Source organism: Magallana gigas, chromosome 1, assembly GCF_963853765.1.
Source record: "Magallana gigas chromosome 1, xbMagGiga1.1, whole genome shotgun sequence".
In the NCBI taxonomy this organism is placed as follows: domain Eukaryota; kingdom Metazoa; phylum Mollusca; class Bivalvia; order Ostreida; family Ostreidae; genus Magallana; species Magallana gigas.
In genome coordinates this window covers 33,715,975-33,724,998 of record NC_088853.1, presented here as the reverse complement: position 1 = coordinate 33,724,998, position 9,024 = coordinate 33,715,975, and the positions used below count along the sequence as shown (strand labels likewise).

Here is a 9,024-nt window from a genome sequence, read left to right as displayed (position 1 = left end):
TGCGGATACCCTATAGTAATCACTCTGTCTGTCCGTCCGTCTGTCACTCTTCCGTCCACAAATTTTCTGTTTTTTTCTAATAACCTTTTTTATGGTTGCCCAATCAAGTTCAAATTTGGTATGGTAGTTCAGTAGGCAGAAATACATATTTTAATGCTAAGTTTGGTTCTCTATGTCTTCTGGTTTAGAGCTTGGGTGGTGGGGTAGATTCCTAACTATGCATAAGAATGAATGGGCAAAGAGAGATAACTGCTGAGAATGTTACCATTGTATACTTGGAAGGCTGTGTAATATGTGTCCTTTGGGATTAATTAACCTTCCACAGGAAGAAAATCCTAAGCTTAATCTTTATCTGTAACATTGAGAATAATTACTGCACTACCTGTGTCTGCAAATGAAGTTTGTTTTGAAGTTAAGGTCAATTTTGAATGATGTGCATTATTGTGTACATTCTTTGAAATATGGATTTAAAATATAATATTCATACTTTATTTTGTTTAAAATACCGTACACAATGATCAGATAATTTTATTGAATTCTAAAATCAAGATATATATTAAAATATCCTTTTTCAGTATTTATTTTTTAATTATTCATTTTATTTTTTTTTCTGCCTTAATGCTGTTAATTTTAACAGGTAATCAGATAATAACCCCGTTCTGTCATTTCTGAAAAAAAAATCTTATTGTAAATTTAGAAGAAAAGGATGAGAGAGCAGAACAATTAATCCCCTGGGATTAATTATATTGCCTGCTGCAGAAAATTTAGAGGCTTATCTCTATCTGTCATATTGAGATTAATGAACACCTTTGTCTGCAACTGATGTTTGTTTTAAAGTTGAGGTCAACCCTGGGTCATACTATGTATTTGCATTCACTGAGGGCTTGCATTTTATAAAACACCTGTTTAAATCTTTTTTAAATATACATTTCATTTAGTTTTTAATTTAGTTTTTTTTTATAAGACATGAGGTTACCCTGTTTTATGCAGATACAAGGTTACTATTTAGAGTGTTTGGACATTCAGGAATTATCTTGAAATTTTAAAAATACAGTTGTTACTTACAATTTTCATTTTTTTTTTTAAATGTCATCAAATTAAACTCTCATTCCATGAGCTGCACCCTTACATTATTACCCCATTTATTTTTCATCATTGTTAATATAAAGAAGATGGAATTCAAAGTTTGTTTTACTTCTCTATATTAATTGTCATAGCAGGGCCCTTCCTGACTGGGCAGTTTTCTAGTTTTTCTAATCTTTCTATCCAGTTATTCATTTATCATTCATATATCTATCTATCTATCTATCTATCTATCTATCTATCTATCTATCTATCTATCTATCTAACATCTATCTATCTATCTATCTATCTATCTATCTATCTATCTATCTATCTATCTATCTATCTATCTATCATACATACATACATGTACTATACTCACTTATGTATTATACTCACTCGCATTACACTTAGAGCCATCATAGCCAGCATCACATCCAGTTAGACACGCCCCTGTGATGTGGAAACACTGGTTTGGATCATGGCAACGCCCACATTTTTCACGGCATCCGTATCCATGAGATCCTTTATCACAGGCTAAAAAAAGTAATAACTTTTGTCATCTGAGAGATTCATGAGACTGAACATGAAAACAGTTTTCTCTTTTGAATTATGTATATCCTTTGATATAAATAAAAGTTTTGCAATATTAACTCACGTGTTTTACAGACTGCTCCTTGATATCCAACATCACATCCAGTTAAACATTGTCCATTAGTATGTAAACACTTGTTAACGTCAAGGCAGTTTCCACATTTTTGTTTACAATCAGGACCATAGAAACCTTCGCTGCAAGCTGTTTCAAATTATATATCAGCTTCATATGTTTTCTATAATTTTGATTATAATTTAAGAGAAATCAAAAAAAAAACGACATTGCTTTATGCAGTTTCCTTGACTATGCAAATCTAGTTTTAAGAGATATATTTATGAAATAAATAACAATATGAATGATTTACTCACGCGTTTTACACATTTCTCCCAAGTATCCAGCATCACACGCAGTTAAGCAAGAACCATTTGTATTTGAGCACATACGGCAGTTACCACATGTGCCTCTGCATTCCAGTCCATACGAACCTAACGTGCATGCTGTTGAAAAATCTACATATATTAATATCCTTATAAAATGTATAAAACATAGGTCTATAACTTATTTATATCAAATACTGGAAGTACACATCTTAAAATGTCGATATCAAATCGCAATGGCATGTTGTACAAATCAGCCTTTATATATGCTGACCCATGTACATGACTAAGGGCAGTGAACTCAGCTCAAGTTTTCGTAAAACTGAGTAAGGGTTCAACCTATAGAAAATACTAAAAAAAATTAAACATCTTTCTTGTCATAAATACAATCTAAAATTTGTAATATCAATGCATAAATTTCATGAATTTATACATTATATTTTTCCCCCAAAAAGAGATCATTGTAAGGGGTTGGGGTTCGGGGGAGTCCAACATAGATATAGATTGGTCTAATAGTTACAATGGATAAAGATCTTGGCTTTAAAAGGGATTGTGTGTTTTTGTTCGATTTATGTTTCTCTATATTAAGACAAAAACAAAAACTAAAAAATGTTGCATCACTAAATGGTACATAAATGACCATAGCATCAACCAACAAAGTGTGACAATACAAATTTATTACTATTGACATTAAAATTCAACAAAACACCGATCCATTGATCTATCAAACATTGATACATATTCATATATCTTATACTATGAAAGATTAACTCACGTGTTTTACACAAATTTCCTTGATAACCAGCGACGCACCCAGTTAAACACACCCCATTAGTATATGAACACTTGTAAACATCAAGACAGTGTCCGCATCTCTCTTTGCAATCAGTACCATATAAACCTGTGTTACAAGCTGTAGAAAACATATTTACATTTTCGTTCGTTTGTTTGGTTGTTGTTTTTTTTTAAATGTATTTTTAATATAACGTACATCAGGAAAAAATGGTAAACTTTTTTAAGAATGATTTTGTAAATTTCTTATTGTATGTTTTATTTACTCACGTGTTTTACACAAATCTCCCTGATATCCATCTTTACAATCTGCTAAACACGTTCCATTAGTATTTAAACACTGGCTAACATCACGACAGTTTCCGCACGTTTCCCTACATTCTAGACCATATGTGCCTACTGCACAAGCTGTTGAAAAATGTAAATATAAACCTTGTACATTTGTTCTTTAATAATTAAACTGAATGTAGTAGCACAATAAGTTCCACCATAACAAAATTTACTAGCATAATCAATTGTGCATCAAAACAAAAAAAACAAAACAAAACAAAACAAAAAACTTCAAACGCAATGTTTAAATATGCACTATTTTGTATGATGAAAGCTATATTATTTTGGAAAAGAGTATGCAAATAACTGGTCAGTGAAACGTAAAAAAAAAATATGTCAACCGTTGTTAAACAATACAAATTGTATTTATGCAAATTTGTTTTGTCAAAATGAAATAATTTAAATGTACGGAGTAAATGAAAACTAATGGGTTTTGGTAGATCATACTCAAAATCTGAAGCATGGGCTATCTAGACATATATTTCTTGGATTAATAAGACATTTAAAAGGTTGTTTTCAACTTTGAACACACACGAAAATAATAATAAAGTTTATTAAAATTTATTTAAAATAAAACCAGATCAATTATATTGATTGATACCATCTACGTTTCTATAGTGTTTTCTATAGCCCCCCCTCCCCCCCCCCAAAAAAAAATAAAAATAAAATAAAATAAATAACTAAAAAAAGCAACAACAACAAAACAAGCAAACAAAAGGAAAATCGTGTGTATTATAAATGTTTAGTGTACAAAGAAAAAAGTTTAACCTTCACTACAATAGTTCCCAAACCAGCCAGGATAACATCCGAAGTCACACGAACCATGGACATCATTACATCCATTACATGTGTCGTTACATTTGTCATCACAGTTTTGTCCAAAGAACCCATTGGGACAAGCTAGCAAATATATATTAAGAGTTAGTAGGTACAGTTGTTCGTCTCTCTCTCTCTCTCCCCTCTCTCTCTCACTCTCTCTTTATGTGTTATCTATATTACCAAATTAAAATTACCAAATTAGAGGTATTGTTAGCAAGCTCACAATTGATAACCCCGCTAAGAAAAAAATCATAACGCGTGTATTTTTCATATCATAGAAAATATTGGATGAATCTTTTTCACTGTCCTTTTTCTATAAATAACAACTGCTCTATTTTTTAAAACTGTTAATGCTAATAGCAGTACACAAACCAATTTCTATCCTTTAATTCCATTTTATTTAAAGTTAACTCTTAATGCATGAGGAATTTTCATCCGTGACTCCAATCAAACGAAATCCACATGTCAAGCAGCCATTTAATATTTAAAAATTTTGAATTATTGGTATACTGAACCCGACTTTTACTGATTTTTTTTCCCACACATTTTTTTCCCAAAGAAAAATTTCATCGGGGCAGGCCATTTTCAGAGAGACGGATATGAGAATCTAAAAATATAAAAATAATTTTATGTGGCCTGAGAAGAGCAAGCTTTGTGTCAGATTTTAGCTTCTAATATTTCCATTAATACAAGACATGACACAGACAGAATATAGCATTTTTGAAACAATGACCTTGAACTTCCTCAATTGACCTTAGGTCATGGTCATGACACACCCTTTGGCCATAAGCAATATTTGTGTGAAGTAAGAACATTCAATGCTTCTCAATAAAGAAGATATGGACCGGACACGAATTTTACATTTTGTTGTCAGTGACCTTGACCTTGCCCAAATGATCTTGGGCCAAGGTCATGACACATTGTAGGTCATAAGCAATCTTTGTGTGAAGTAAGAACTTCCAATGTTTCTCCATAAGAAAGATATGGACCGGACACGATTGCACAGACAGACTGACGGACAGACGGACAAGGTGATTCATATATACCCCCCCCCCCCCCCCAAAAAAAAAAAAACAAAAAAAAAACTTTGTTGGTGGGGGGGGGGAGCATAATAGTTTACTCGAATATTTGGGCTTAAATACCGAAAAATCGGAAGAATTATACTGTCTTTTGGTTTATATATTTTAAACATCATTGGTACTTAAAGATTACCAATTCGGTTTTTTTTAAATCTTAATCAAGCTTCGCTTATTAAGAAACCAACTGGACTTTTTTTGGATTTTACAACCTTTGGCATAGCGCATTAAATTCACGCTCAATCACGGCACCATCTTTAGTCTATGTTTTTACAATATCACATTTGCATTGATAAAATCGGAAACGATAACACAAAAACGTGTAAATTTTCATTAAAAATTTGTCATGTATTTTGTTTATCAAAGTTCGGGAGATAACTTTAACTTGGTGCATTTCGTATGAAAAATCCCGAGAGTTTCGAATGTCAAAGTGGTGTATAAATTCGAAGCAAGTAAAAAACGTTGGTGAAATGTGTTGAATTTTTAATTAAATTTTTATATGAAAGGTATCTATAGCCTCAAAATAGTTTGTTATGAATGACTGTTATTTTCAATGCACCTTCATTATTTTTTTTCCAAAATCGTTTCGGAGCGATTCTGCAATTATCGGCTACATTACGGGTATATGGGAGGCATTTTAACTGTGGTGAAGGCCTGTCCCGAGACACAGTTAGATTGTTCCAACTAAGAAAAGTGTAGTGAAATTAATAGCATTATTGTAGGCTCAAAGCTTGGTTATGTAAATGTCAAAAATACGGTGTGTCGATGTATCTATTTAATAAATGACATTATGTGCAATGTCAACCCGTGCACGTACGGATCAAAGTCTAAATTAAGTACAACAAAAACATACATAAAACTTCCATCTCACAAAGCTCGCTAAAAGCATAGGTAGAATAACCATCGGGATATGGAGGATGTGTCCTATTGTTGTAGTATATAACGTATCTTCCGATTTCCTGGTTTGGACATGTTATGTTAATCGGGTTAGGTATTGTTTCTATTGTGTAGTTGCTGTCCATAAAACAAAGTATTCCATCTTCTTTTTCAGTCGTGTTTGATACATACACCGAAAATCCCAACAATCTTGTGTTGTAGCTGTTGTTCATATCTAAAGAAAATTGTGCCGATTATTCAATCAGGGAAAAACTGTTTTTCATGGGTATTGTAAATAAACGAGAAAATGAAAAATATTCAAAACTGCTGGATTAAAATTTCTTATATGTACATGTACCCCAGACTTGATTGTCTGTTCTGTACTGTATAAAAATATGATGGATTAGGCGTATTCTTCCAAGGTCCACCCGCCACTCTGCGGTTGATTGGTAATTGCCTGATATCGCACACTGTCCTCCAGCAGCAGACAGGTCTGAATACAAACCGTCTACAGCACGCTCTGCTCCCCAAAGTCTATCAGGGTAAGGATACTGCTGCCATGTTGGTTTATTGAATCCAATGTTTTCTGTTTGGAAAAAAAAATTAATTAACGCTTTACTCATGACGTCGGTATACATTTTTAATTAGATATACAGGTTGAGACAGTATTACGTTTAAAATCATACAAAACCCAAAGATTCTAGTTTTGATCTTTTGTAGTTTATGAAATGGAAATAACATTTTGAAGTAGAGCTTTCCAGTTAAGAGTTAAATACGTGAAGAAATTGTTCACATTCTTACAGTTATTTCTTTTTTGAAATCATACCAAAAGTCCAAATACAATGTAACTTTCTGTGTACTATGTTCAAATAAAGATGTAGATAGTTAGATAAATTAATGAACTAAACAATCGATCAATGTATAATAAAGTACTGCTTCCGGTGTCATAACAGTATTTCACTGAAGGTTCACGTCAAATATGCCTGAAGCAAAATAATTCCAAAGTTCCCCTTTGAATTCGGGGCGTTTACGCCCGCGACAGAGGCTGATATTTTTTTTGAGATGAAAAGCAATGTGTAAAATGTCTGACTCTTCCAGTTTGTAATAATGCGAGGTCACTTGAATTTTTGATGCGTGTCGTTTCCGGAGGGGGGTGAAAAGGCCCGGGCTTGATTTTTAGGCACATATGTAACTTCGACGTAAACAAAGTCTCACGCCTTGCTTGATGCACGTGTGTATTTTGCTAGAAATTGGAAATGAAGCGTTGTTTAAAAAAAATCCTACGGATTTTTCCACGAAATCCCTTTTCAATTTTTCATATGTATTTAAAGTTGCGCAATTTTGGTAAGAAAATATAGTAAAGTTTAATACTGCAGTGACATTTGTCTAAATGTGTGAACTATCAAGTGTACATGTATTGCATGAAAAACAATGTTGCTGGAAAATTATTCTGACATCAAAACTATGTTCTTTTTCTCCATTTTGATTAAATTTTTAAAAATTCATCAATAACTGTGTAAATTTTATCTCTTTTGTTGCAGGATTTACAGTTTTAATATTTATGTATTTTCTCCGATACACAAAACTAAATCGAAATACACTAGAATGTTTCTTAAATATTAACTAAGGACAATCCTTAAATGCCAATAATTCGTCTGCAAAAATATTCAGATAATCTCAAAATAACACCTCGTTTATTTATAAATACTTTATTTTTTCAAATAATTTGTGACAAGTTAAAGTGACCATACCGTACGTTACACCTTGACACAATATTACACTCAAAGGAATGAGGAGTATTGAGATACCCATTGAAGAAATTTTCGTCTCAATATCTGTAAAATACATATTGCAACAATAAAATAATACTCGCGTTAATTCAAACATAAGTAACATTTTGTAAGGATGAAAATAATAACACATGTATTCCATGTAGGAAAATACAACGGTTTTGAGGAAACATATAGTAACGTCTATATTTATCCAAATTTCTTAAACGCATGAAGCATACGTCAAAGAAAAAAAAACCCAGCAAAATAAATGTAAGTAAGCCCATTTAGGACCCATCAAAAAATATTTTTGAATTTAATATAATGAATTCTTGAATTTGTTAAAACGAATTTAAATCGTTATGACGAATTGTTGAATCCGAATTAAATTTGTTATAACAAATTTTAGGAATTTGTTATAACGAATTTAATCTGTTATAACAAATTTGCTAAATTCGTTATTTCAAATTTTGAAATCTGTTTTAACAAATTAAATTTGAAATAACGAATTCTTGAAATCGTTATTTCAAAGTTTAAATTCGTAATTTCGTTTTTTTAAAATCGGTTATAACATATTTTCATCCAAGTTGTGGTAACAAACAGGTTTTGGGGAACAAATTAAACGGGGCGGACTGCATTTGTCCCATATCGGCGTACGACGAAATGTGCCGAACAATTGATCGGCGTTAAACGGCGAAATGGTAAATGAAGTAAACTAGCGTAAAAACAAAATTTGAGGAACATATTGTCACAGCTGTTGCTGTAACCATGGTAACAGATGTAACAATTACAAAAGACACCTTACTTTATCGGCTTTGCTAGAATTCCTACATAGATAGAAACAAAATGTTTAAGAACTGCTTTATATGTAGCAACGCATTTTCACCAAAAATACAATATATACTGACTTGTTTCGACGGGTTCCTCTGCAAAATTCCCAAAATTTGTTTAATTAATGTATCAATCAATGGGCATGCTGATTTATTTACATATATCTGCATTTTTCATCTCATTTCATAACTTAACCGTGAGATTACGCCATACTTAAAAAAATACCGGTCTGGAATAAAATTGGTTTAAGAATAAGGAATCATTCTTTGAGTATTACTAGTCTCATGTGATTTTGGCCGGGACGTGTTCAAATCAAATAAAGCTTGAATGGCTTTATGATAGATTTGAACACGCGCTGACCGAAATTATCAACTCATAACATTCAAAGAATGACTGCTTATTACTTAAATACTTATATTTATATTATTTCTAATTTCTACACTTTAAAACATCATTCTAAAACCACTGTTTTTAATGCATAACACATGCTATATATT

General features: G+C 31.9%; 1 long non-coding RNA gene across 1 annotated transcript; it reads right to left on the bottom strand.

The window, feature by feature from the left end:
* Nucleotides 1-1,468: 1,468 nt before the first annotated feature.
* LOC136273703 (uncharacterized) lies at nt 1,469-2,159 on the bottom strand. Its single transcript, XR_010711929.1, has 3 exons — nt 2,026-2,159; nt 1,721-1,858; nt 1,469-1,599 (listed from the first exon to the last, which is right to left on the bottom strand). It is a non-coding gene; the product is annotated as an uncharacterized lncRNA (long non-coding RNA).
* Nucleotides 2,160-9,024: the final 6,865 nt, after the last annotated feature.